Here is a 13,547-nt window from a genome sequence, read left to right on the forward strand (position 1 = left end):
ACAAGATGGTGGCACCCAGTATAAGATGCAGAGCTTCACCAACTGATTTCTGTAATGAGAGAACAGCATTAAAGGGATATTAAACCCAAATGTTTTTTTGTGATTCAGATAGAGCATTCAATTTTAAGCAACTTTTTAATTTACTCCTATTATCATTTTTTTCATTCTCTTGCTATCTTTATTTGAAAAAGAAGGAATCTAAGCTATAATTTTTTTGGTTCAGTACACTAGACAGCACTTGTTTATTGGTGGGTGAATTTATCCACCAATCTAGCAAGAACAACCCAGGTTGTTCACCAAAAATGGGCCGGCATCTAAACTTACATTCTTGAATTTCAAATAAAGATACCAAGAGAATGAAGAGAATTTGATAGTAGGAGTAAATTAGAAAGTTGCTTAAAATTGCATGCTCTATCTGAATCACGAAAGAAAAATTTTGGGTTCAGTGTCCCTTTAAAGAGAGCTGCAGGTACAGATGGGAAAACAATATCATGATGAGTAGTATCCATGCTACTGTAGTTGTTCCCAGCTGTTTAATGTCCCTTTAAAACCATGGAGTAGCTTACATTTTACACTTGACAGCATTGTCATCCACTTGTAAAACAGTATATAGACGTGTGCAAACTACTGAAAACAGACAGATTTCTCTCAATTAACATTAGAAAGCAAAACTCTCCCTTGGGTAAAATGACTAACGTATTTAGTTACAGGGCAAGTATGTTTAAAATGTACATGTATTATACAACTTTTGTCAGTATTAATGTATTTCAATAAGGGTATATATTAAAAATGAAAAGGTGTGTTTGCATTTTAATCATTTTATTTGCACTTGTAAATTGTCCAAATAAATCTCTGAGGCATATAATTAGTGCTAGAGTTATATAACCTAATATTGCCTGCAAAGTTTTATTAAAAAATAGTGTTTTCCAGACCCGCTCTCTGTGCTCTTCTGAGCGGGTCTGGTTTTTACACAGAGCGCATCTGGCCAGCTGTCTAGTCACAGCCCGGCCCAAACCGCGCCATTGCACTCAGTGCAGCTCGCTCCTGCTCTGTTTGACAGCGGGAGCGAGCTGCACTGAGTGTGATGGCGCGGTCGGGCCGGGCTGTGACTAGACAGCTGGCCAGATGCGCTCTGTGTAAAAACCAGACCCGCTCAGAAGATATATACATATATAAATAAAAAATATTTATTTACAATAAAAATAACATATTTATGTGAAGAACATTAGAAATATTAATAACTCCTGTCAGGTTAGCAATCAAGCAATATCTAAAGTCCAGAAGTTAGCTCACATCGGGTTTCACTTGCGCAAAAATGTTTTACTTTCAACTTGTAATATGCACGCTATCCGGTGTGCGCAAAAAGCTTACTTCTAGCGAAGTTTATGCTCTATCGAAGTTTTTTTTTTATTGTTTATATTTGTTCCCCATAATAAAACTACTTTTAGTGCTTTTTTAGGGAAATAGTAAAACAACATTTTCTCCTCTTTAATGTGTTCACAATAATCCATTTTATCTGCTGTAGTGTATTCAGTTGTTTGCAGACAGCTATTTTTTGTTATTTGAAAAAGCTGCTTTTCCCATAGAAACAACCACCTGCACTGAAAATATTAATAACAAACATATTCTTTGTAGAAAAGCTATGTAAATAGTAGACAAAAGTACAGATTAACCTCCCAGTGGGGGAAATAAAGCCATATTAAGTATTTCAATATCTAATTATGGGCCAGATTATAAGTGGCACGCTAATTACATTTATATCTCTTGAACTAACTGCGCTCTAAGTACAATTTTAAGGCGGAGAGGTTAGCATGCTTATTGCAAGTTAAAAATAATATGTTAGTGCACAAGCGAAAGTCCAAGACTTTGGATATCACAATCACATTAACTTCTCCCATAGACTTCAATGGGGCATGCTGTTAAAAAAAGAAACATTATTGCTCACACACTAATCCGACACTGCATTAAACCAACTGTTCAGTTTTACTACAAAAAGGTGCAAGAAGGGGGAGTTATATTGTTTAGTTAATCAGCTCCTTTGTTTGTTAGGATGTACGGGGGGTCTAACCATTCATGTGACCATTGTCCCCTATCCAATCCTCTAATAGTATTACTAATGGTTAATGGTAGGAACAGTTAGTCAGGCACTAAAAGTTTAATTTTAGTCATACAGGCTTGTCCAATCAATCCTTAACCTAGCATAGGGAGGTGATAAACTAGAGAAGGCTTAGACATTTTAATTACTTTGACTAGAGCTATTGGAACATACAGGTGTGTGACTTCTGTGCCCCTGAGCTAGTGATCAACTTAAATTCAATCAGAGTTGTATGTTCTGTTTGAATCCTATGGTGTAAGATTTTTTTTATTAATACTAGTTGTCTATATTTGCTTTTCCCATTGGAAATAATGATAACAAATCCGAATCCAATATGCATCCAAAATCAATGCAAAAATGGATGAAATTTGGCAAAATAAAATGTTTGAAAAAATCCAAAACAAATCTTTTGGATGAAACAAAGTTTCTGTCTGTGTACATGTCTTCTACCTAGGTACATTTTTTAACAAAGGATTGCAAGAGAACAAAGTACATTTGCTTAAGTAAATTAAAATGCATTCAGTTGTTTTTAATTTTAACATTCCTTTAAGTTATTATACAGAGCAACTAGACTATTATTGAGTGATCATTTTAGAACACCATACATTTAAGACAATAGAACAGAAAAAATTAAAATGTATGATATTTATGTGTATATTTTATTTCTGGGGGTGACATATAAATGGTCTTCACCAATTTGAAGAAATGCACTATAATGAAATTGGAAAGGGATCATGCACTTCACAGTTCAAAGTTCTTTATCACAGCCAAGGGTGATGACTGCCTGGAATAATATAAAAGACAATCAAGTAGTTTGTTGATGATATTCACTGACCTTTTCTGTGAGTGGTGCGATTATGAAAAGAGAGCTTTAGAATAAAAAATAATTATATTCATCCTGGCTCTGCTCTGTGATTATTTTGCAGGTATTAAAGATGACCCATATTTTGCGAAACAACTTTTTTTCTTCTTTTTTTTCCCCTCTTGTCTGACGGTGGCGAAATGAAATGCACTAAGTTAAAAGGTGACATCTTATGCTGAGAAAAACCATTATCTATGGTACATTAAGGATTAATCGACCAGAAATGCAGGATATTACACTGGACACAGCAGATGCCTAGTGTTATTTTGTTTGTAAAAAATCTATATTTAATACAGAACATAAATGACAAACAAATGGGAAAAAGCATTGATGTGCTTAGAGAAATATAAAACAGGTTCAGTACAGACAAACGAACAGGGAACAGTTGTTAATAAACCTATCTATTTCCTATAAAAATAGTTGTAACGTGTAAAATGTTTCATATATTAGTATTGATTTGACTTATATTACAGATATGTGAATAGTAATATATTATATATAGAAAACTTTTCACACAGCTGACTTTGGGTTATATTCTATTGCTGGAGAAAAGCACCAATAAAGTATTAGGGCCAGATAGTAAAAAAAAAAACAACAACTTGACAGTATTGAGAGAAATCACACAAAATTGAGCACTTTTGTGAGCATTATTTTGCAATGCAATTGTCTCTTCTTCACACCCAGAACCCTGTTTAGAGAGATAAACAGCTATTAAGCTAAAATGAGCCTTTCTAAAAGAATTTGAAGAACCTCAAAGTACTGACAAGACATCTTAGATCATCTCTTTAGAGCAGAGAGCTTTTGATCATCTGGACCTTTGTTTTATTTGATACATTTTGTGAAATTGTTTTAATATACCTCATTGTCACAGAGGCTAAATTACGCTTGGAACACAGAGTTTAACCTGCTCTGTACCAGATGAATGTATTTGTATTAACTGTTACATTTAAAGGGATGTTAAACAGTCAGTTTCATTGTTGTATTAAACAAAGCCCTAAGCAGTTGTTTATACTTTAAAACATTGCAATATGTATTATTCATCTATTTAAATGGATTTTGTCTTTTATTTATGTTTACACTACATTTGTGCAGTGTTTTTTACTTCCTGTCAGAGGCCTTTAGCCTGATGTCATAAAACGTCTAGGCTAGTGACTAGATTAGATAACAGGAAGTCAAATTTGCTCATGGCCAGAACTGACAGATTAAAAATTCAGGTTTTCAAAATTTCCCACTCTTATTACACTGGGGGCGGGGCTACACTGAGAATTTTTGGGTGCTAATTTTTCAAGAAATCAAGTAAGTGGTTTGCTGACTTTATATACAATCTGTTCCTTTTTATGGCCTAGATTTAGAGTTGGGCGGTAGCCGTCAAAACCAGCGTTAGAGGCTCCTAACGCTGGTTTTTACCGCCCTCTGGTATTTGGAGCCAGTCATTAAAGGGTCTAACGCTCACTTTCCAGCCGCGACTTTTCCATACCGCAGATCCCCTTGCGTCAATTGCGTATCCTATCTTTTCAATGGGATCTTTCTAACGCCGGTATTTAGAGTCGTGGCTGAAGTGAGCGTTAGAAATCTAACGACAAAACTCCAGCCGCAGAAAAAAAACAGTAGTTAAGAGCTTTCTGGGCTAACGCCGGTTTATAAAGCTCTTAACTACTGTGCTCTAAAGTACACTAACACCCATAAACTACCTATGTACCCCTAAACCGAGGTCCCCCTACATCGCCGCCACTCTATTACATTTTTTTAACCCCTAATCTGCCGTCCTCACGCCGCCGCAAGGTACGTTATACTTATGTACCCCTAATCTGCTGCCCCTAACACCGCCGACCCCTATATTATATTTATTAACCCCTAATCTGCCCCCCTCAACGTCGCCTCCACCTGCCTACACTTATTAACCCCTAATCTGTCGACCGGACCGCGCAGCTATTATAATAAAGTTATTAACCTCTAATCTGCCTCACTCCCGCCTCAATAACCCTATAATAAATAGTATTAACCCCTAATCTGCCCTCCCTAACATCGCCGACACCTAACTTCAAACATTAACCCCTAATCTGCCGACCGGAGCTCACCGCTATTCTAATAAATTTTTTAACCCCTAAAGCTAAGTCTAACCCTAACCCTAACACCCCCCTAAGTTAAATATAATTTAAATCTAAAGAAATAAATTAACTATTATTAAATAAATTATTCCTATTTAAAGCTAAATACTTACCTGTAAAATAAACCCTAATATAGCTACAATATAAATTATAATTATATTGTAGCTATTTTAGGATTTATATTTATTTTACAGGTAACTTTGTAATTATTTTAACCAGGTACAATAGCTATTAAATAGTTAATAACTATTTAATAGTTACCTAGTTAAAATAATTACAAAATTACCTGTAAAATAAATCCTAACCTAAGTTACAATTAAACCTAACACTACACTATCAATAAATTAATTAAATAAAATACCTCCAATTACCTACAATTAAACCTAACACTAAACTATCAATAAATTAATTAAATACAATACCTACAAATAAATACATTTAAATAAACTAACTAAAGTACAAAAAATAAAAAAGAACTAAGTTACAAAAAATAAAAAAATATTTACAAACATAAGAAAAATATTACAACAATTTTAAACTAATTACACCTACTCTAAGCCCCCTAATAAAATAACAAAGCCCCCCAAAATAAAAAAATGCCCTACCCTATTCTAAATTAAAAAAGTTCAAAGCTCTTTTACCATACCAGCCCTTAAAAGGACCTTTTGTGGGGCATGCCCCAAAGAATTCAGCTCTTTTGCCTGTAAAAAAAAACACATACAATACCCCCCCCAATATTAAAACCCACCACCCACATACCCCTAATCTAACCCAAACCCCCCTTAAATAAACCTAACACTAAGCCCCTGAAGATCTTCCTACCTTATCTTCACCTCGCCGGGTATCACACCGATCCGTCCTGGCTCCGAAATCTTCATCGAAGCCCAAGCGGGGGCTGGCGATCCATAATCCGGCGGCTGAAGAGGTCCAGAAGAGGCTCCAAAGTCTTCATCCTATCCGGGAAGAAGAGGCGATCCGGACCAGCAACCATCTTGATCCAAGCGGCATCTTCTATCTTCATCCGATGACGACTGGCTCCATCTTGAAGACCTCCACCGCGGACCCATCTTCTTCTTCCGACGACTTCCCGACGAATGACAGTTCCTTTAAGGGACGTCATCCAAGATGGCGTCCCTCGAATTCCGATTGGCTGATAGGATTCTATCAGCCAATCGGAATTAAGGTAGGAAAATTCTGATTGGCTGATGGAATCAGCCAATCAGAATCAAGTTCAATCCGATTGGCTGATCCGATCAGCCAATCAGATTGAGCTTGCATTCTATTGGCTGATCGGAACAGCCAATAGAATGCGAGCTCAATCTGATTGGCTGATTGAATCTGCCAATCGGATTGAACTTGATTCTGATTGGCTGATTCCATCAGCCAATCAGAATTTTCCTACCTTAATTCCGATGGGCTGATAGAATCCTATCGGAATTCGAGGGACGCCATCTTGGATGACGTCCCTTAAAGGAGCCATCATTCGTCGGGAAGTCGTCGGAAGAAGAAGATGGGTCCGCGGTGGAGGTCTTCAAGATGGAGCCGGTCGTCATCGGATGAAGATAGAAGATGCCGCTTGGATCAAGATGGTTGCCGGTCCGGATCGCCTCTTCTTCCCGGATAGGATGAAGACTTTGGAGCCTCTTCTGGACCTCTTCAGCCGCCGGATTATGGATCGCCAGCCCCCGCTTGGGCTTCGATGAAGATTTCGGAGCCTGGAATGATCAGTGATACCTGGCATGGTGAAGACAAGGTAGGAAGATCTTCAGGGGCTTAGTGTTAGGTTTATTTAAGGGGGGTTTGGGTTAGATTAGGGGTATGTGGGTGGTGGGTTGTAATGTTGGGGGGGTATTGTATGTTTTTTTTAACAGGCAAAAGAGCTGAATTCTTTGGGGCATGCCCGCAAAGGGCCCTTTTAAGGGCTGGTAAGGTAAAAGAGCTTTGACCTTTTGTAATTTAGAATAGGGTAGGGCATTTTTTTATTTTGGGGGTCTTTGTTATTTTATTAGGGGGCTTAGAGTAGGTGTAATTAGTTTAAAATATTTGTAATTTTTTTGTAATGTTTGTAAATATTTTTTATTTTTTGTAACTTAGTTAGTTTATTTAATTGTATTTATTTGTAGGAATTGTATTTAATTTATTTATTGATAGTGTAGTGTTAGGTTTAATTGTAACTTAGGTTAGGATTTATTTTACAGGTAATTTTCTAATTATTTTAACTAGGTAGCTATTAAATAGTTATTAACTATTTAATAGCTATTGTACCTGGTTAAAATAAATACAAAGTTGCCTGTAAAATAAATATTAATCCTAAAATAGCTACAATATAATTATAATTTATATTGTAGCTATATTAGGGTTTATTTTACAGGTAAGTATTTAGATTTAAATAGGAATAATTTATTTAATAATAAGAGTTAATTTATTTCGTTAGATAAAAATTATATTTAACTTAGGGGGGTGTTAGTGTTAGGGTTAGACTTTAGCTTTAGGGGTTAATACATTTATTATAGTAGTGGTGAGCTCCGAGCAGCAGATTAGGGGTTAATTATTGTAGGTAGCTGGTGGCGACGTTGTGGGGGGCAGATTAGGGGTTAATAAATATAATATAGGGGTCGGCGGTGTTAGGGGCAGCAGATTAGGGGTACATAGGGATAATGTAGGTAGCGGCGGTATACGGAGCGGCAGATTAGGGGTTAAAAAAATATGCAGGTGTCAGCGATAGCGGGGGCGGCAGATTATGGGTTAATAAGTGTAAGGTTAGGGGTGTTTAGACTCGGGGTACATGTTAGAGTGTTAGGTGCAGACGTAGGTAGTGTTTCCCCATAGAAAACAATGGGGCTGCGTTAAAAGCTGAACGCTGCTTTTTTGCAGGTGTTTTTTTTCAGCTCAAACTGCCCCATTGTTTTCTATGGGGATATCGTGCACGAGCACGTTTTTTAAGCTGGCCGCGTCCGTAAGCCCGGCTGGTATCTAGAGTTGCAGTGGCGTTAAATTATGCTCTACGCTCCCTTTTTGGAGCCTAACGCACTGAAAACCCAGCCATTCTGTGAACTCTAAATACCAGTGGTATTTAAAAGGTGCGGGAGAAAAAAAGCACGCGTAGCTAACGCACCCCTTTGGCCGCCAAACTCTAAATCTAGCCGTTAGTTTACTTTGATTTACCATATTGGCTTTAAGAAGCAAAGAAATGTTATCCCTTTAAGTCTCAGACATGTCAGTTAACATTCCTCTGACAATCTCAAATGTTGAAAAATGTTCTTTGAAACATTGGCTATATGTGCTGCCTAATTACAACACCATAACAATTAGCAGCTGCGTTATTACATGTTAATATACAGATTGGGTAGGATTTATTCGCATACAGCAAATACAAGGGTTAACTAACACACAAAATTGTTCTTTTACCATAAAAAATAAATATGTACTTTAAACTTCTATGGTAATTATCTTGACCAAGGTGATAAAAGAAACATATAGGGCCAGATTACAAGTGATGCGCTATTTTGTATTATTTTGCTAACTTAGCTCATAGTAAAAATATTAACTGTATTAGAGCATGTATTACAAGTTAAAAGTAAAAAGGACTTTAGATATTGCAACTGAACTAACCCCCCCATAGGCTTATATGGGATGCGCTGAATAAATCCAACCCGACACTTTGCTAAATCAAATGCCCTAAAGGCGAAGGTACATTAGTAATGCTTGAAACTTTTATGTTCTTGAGTAGAAGAAATTTTCTTTTTATTTTATATATATATATATATATATATATATATATATATATATATATATATAGTAAAATATAAATGTATTCCTATATATCTATATGAAGTTATGAATATATTAAATATATATTTAAAACTAAAAAGAACATTTTTTTTCTAAGTGAAGAACCTTGGAATTTCAAGTATTTCTAATAAAAATGTATGCACATACATATTTACACATAAAAACACATAAATGTACATGTATACTAATATATAGACATATATGGCTCCATGTATTAGGTGCCAAGGGGGCAAGGTTTGCAATGCCGCCCCTTGCTCCTGCACAGCCTGTCAATCATCACGATTAGACCAGGATGATTGAAGTCTGCCACACTTTAGGTGGTGAAGAGGTTAAGTCCAGCAGTCTTAAAACTTCAGCTACTTGCAACTTAATAAGTGGAGCCTATATACACATGTATACGTACACATATTTAGACATATATATATATATATATATATATATATATATATATATATATATATATATATGCATTATATACATTGGAGGTGTTTTCATTCAAACACTTTGCCATATACTATATCCCTTTTCAACCATTTTAAAACCTTTTTATAAATTTGTTTTTTTAACCCTTACACTTTACTTCAGGTCTCAAGTTGTGGTAACCTAATGCAGTTTCACCTTTTCACTCAAGTACAACCTATAACTTTACATTTGTAATATTAGCACTATTTAGCATGGTATCCATTTAAAGTATAGGTTGTGCTAGAGAGATGTCAACTGTGCTAACGCTGCAATTAGGGATGGGCGAATGTGTAAATTTTCTAATTTCGAATGTAGAACGAATGTTATTACCGAAATTCGAATTCTAAATCCGAATGTCGATAAGAACGAATATTCTTAAAAATTCGAAAATCGAATGTTATTTACAGTTTTCGAATGTCACTTTTGAATTCGAATGTTTATAATTATATTGAATGTCTACATTCGAAATTTCGAATTTAACATTCTATTTAACAAATACTATTCAGAAGTTCAATAGTTCATGTGGTAGGGCGGGAATCTAGTAAATTGATACATAATAGATACAAATATATCATTTCGAATGTTTCCATATAGAATATTGCATAATTCGAATATTACATTTAAAGAAAGCATTAGAAATACTATTACAAACATATAAATTCTAATTTTTCGAATTCGAATATAAATTCGAATTTTTCAAATTCGAATATTGCATAATTCGAATATTACATTTAAAGAAAAAGCATTAGAAATACTATTACAATCTAAATTCGAATTTTTCGAATTTGAATACACGTATTGCATAATTCAAATATTACATTTAAAGAAAAAGCATTAGAAATACTATTACAATCTAAATTCAAATTTTTCGAATTCAAATATTGCATAATTCGAATATTACATTTAAAGAAAAAGCATTAGAAATACTATTACAATCTAAATTTGAATTTTTCTAATTCGAATACACGTATTGCATAATTCGAATATTACATTTAAAGAAAAAGCATTAGAAATACTATTACAATCTAAATTCGAATTTTTCGAATTTGAATACACGTATTGCATAATTCAAATATTACATTTAAAGAAAAAGCATTAGAAATACTATTACAATCTAAATTCAAATTTTTCGAATTCAAATATTGCATAATTCGAATATTACATTTAAAGAAAAAGCATTAGAAATACTATTACAATCTAAATTTGAATTTTTCTAATTCGAATACACGTATTGCATAATTCGAATATTACATTTAAAGAAAAAGCATTAGAAATACTATTACAATCTAAATTCGAATTTTTCGAATTTGAATATTGCATAATTCGAATATTACATTTAAAGAAAAAGCATTGCAAATACTATTACAATCTAAATTCAAATTTTTCGAAAAGAATATTTTCGAATGTAATCGTAAAATTCGAAACCGAACATTCGAAAATTGAATGTTAGAATGTTATGTAAACATTCAAAATTCAATTCGAACGAACAAATGTGTTAAAATTTGTGCCGTTTTTCGAATGTTGCGAAACATTCGCCCATCCCTGGCTGCAATGGTAAATGAGATTTGTAACTTGACTTGTAAGGTCAAGTTGTAATATCAAGTATCATTAGCGCGCCACTTGTAATCTGGCCCAATAGCGGGTCAAATGAAACTGAAGCAAATGCATAACTGTTTACAGCAAATGGAAAGTATGATATAAAATGCATTTAAACCCCTTATCAATTATACAAAATGCATTTAAATAACCCATAATAAGAAATGAGCGTTAATGTAAGAGAGCACTGATATGACGGCATTCATAATATTTCAGTGGACAGTAAGACAGCCAACCAATTAATTAATTAATGTCAGATTCAGGTAGGTGAAGAATGTTAGGGAATTCCATGAAGAAACTATAACAGATCTGGATATAGGGGAACTAATGTGGGAACATGTTCTCTGACTTAGACCTGTGTCATTCTCAAGTTCTTAATGTCTACATAACAGTGATTTAAGGAACATTGTACTAAAGAATCATCATGCAAATGAAAGACAAGAAGTTTAATGCGTTAAAATAGTTTGTAGATAATTGTGTGTATACCTCTGAACTATAGCTACAATAGGTATTTATTGCTCACTGGCTGAGGATAAACTTACTGAAGCAAATGGCCTATCCAGCAAAGAACATCCATTTTCCTAAAGTTATCTATCTTAATAGATTGATATATAGATTGAAAAATAGATTACAAGTGGAGCACTATTTAACGAATTCCAATGTTCTATTTATTCACAAATACATATTTCTAAATTTGATTATTAATGTGTAATGCTACGTCCTTTTATGTTTAATTGTTTTTCCTGTAGTTGAAATGTACAGGTGGTACTTTTAGAATATTTTTTTTTGTTTTTCCTTTCATTTTAAAGCTTTGGACATGAATGGGATTTTAGTTTTAATTGGTTGCAGTTTTTAGCACCATTTCCTATTGTTTGTTACCATGAAGTCATCAAATACTATGACAACTTTTAAATTGAGTCTATTTATACTTCCTATAAGTACTGTTCATTCATTCATCTTTCAGAGATGTCACACAAGATGGAGGTTAATAGGCTTGCTGGAGAGTACCATAACTTTTATTTATAGTTTGATTTAAAAAACAAGATGAAATGATTCAATCAGCTTGCTACAAACAGTCACTCGCTTTAGCCTGAAAAAGTATAACTCTTAAAAGATAATCCAGAATAGAAATAGGTCATTTACATGGTTTGTGAAGCAGTAAAACGTTCTAGACAACTATTTAAAGATGTATAGCGGAAATTGAAGATTTAAGGAAAAACTACAAAAACAAAATACAATTGCACAGATAACTGCTTGTGAGATGCCATATACCGCATATATCCCAGGCGTTCTAGATGTTACATATAAATAATTACAAAAAAAAAAAAAAAAAAACATAGATTGCATGTTTTTCGTATTATGTATGGATACAATATATTAGAGAGATTATAATCTATTTTTATCAGAAATGAATAAATACATGACTCATACATGTCAATGTTTTAGTAATTAATTAATATTATTTAAAGGGACAGGAAACACTTGTGGTAATGATGGTAATATAAAATGATAAATTGTATATATAAAAAAACTCTGCAATAAATTTATTTAGTTTGTTCCCTTTTCCTGTAATTCCACTCTGAAATTGTGAGCATTTCAGTTTCTGCTAGAAATGGAACTGGAGAACACTGTTCTATTCCACACAGCCATTGGCTGCACACTCTAGTAACCTATTTATAACTATTTGTTTTGGCCCCGGCATAGACGGTAACCTAAGTTAAAACATGGCTGCTCCCATTGTTTTCTAGACACTAAATAATATTAAAAGGCATGTGGACAGCTTCTCAACTTGAAAAGCTGTCCTCACCCCTTTGCTACATACGGGTAGTCGGCTGGTCCTTATGCAGCATTACACTCCGCTGAGTGTGTAATGCCCGCCCCTTCACTCGAGTAACTGTCAATCACAGAGAGCGAGTGAACACCTAGTGATTTCTCTTCGCCATCTCTGAGGCTTGCATTTGCGCACCTGCCCCACAAGGGCTCGAGAGCAGCTTACGCTACTTTGTACATGGAGCCCTACAACTTTGCCCTTATTTTATCACTTTTTAAACAACTAATGAAACTTTAAAAAAATACATCTACATCTTATTCTCGGACTAATCTGTTCTTTGAATGATTTATTCTATCTTACATTTATTTAGTGTTTAATATCCGTTTAATATTGTATTCTTTCATAGTTCATATTTTTTTATGGTCACAATTAGGGATGGGCGAATGTGTAAATTTTTGAATTTCGAATGTAGAACGAATGTTATTACCGAAATTCGAATTCTAAATCCGAATGTCGATAAGAACGAATATTCTTAAAAATTCGAAAATCGAATGTTATTTACAGTTTTCGAATGTCACTTTCGAATTCGAATGTTTATAATTATATCGAATGTACACATTTGAAATTTCGAATTTAACATTCTATTTAACAAATACTATTCAGAAGTTCAATAGTTCATGTGGTAGGGCGGGAATCTAGTAAATTGATACATAATAGATACAAATATATCATTTCGAATGTTTCCATATAGAATATTGCATAATTTGAATATTACATTTAAAGAAAGCATTAGAAATACTATTACAAACATATAAATTCGAATTTTTCGAATTTGAATATTGCATAATTCGAATATTAAAT

General features: G+C 34.0%; 1 protein-coding gene across 1 annotated transcript in view; it reads left to right on the plus strand.

Annotated features, from left to right (window-relative positions):
- GRID2 (glutamate ionotropic receptor delta type subunit 2) overlaps nt 1-13,547 on the plus strand; it is a 2,072,895-nt gene that overhangs the window by 1,065,359 nt on the left and 993,989 nt on the right. The window lies entirely within an intron of this gene.

Source organism: Bombina bombina, chromosome 2 (genome assembly GCF_027579735.1).
Source record: "Bombina bombina isolate aBomBom1 chromosome 2, aBomBom1.pri, whole genome shotgun sequence".
Classification (NCBI taxonomy): Eukaryota; Metazoa; Chordata; class Amphibia; order Anura; family Bombinatoridae; genus Bombina; species Bombina bombina.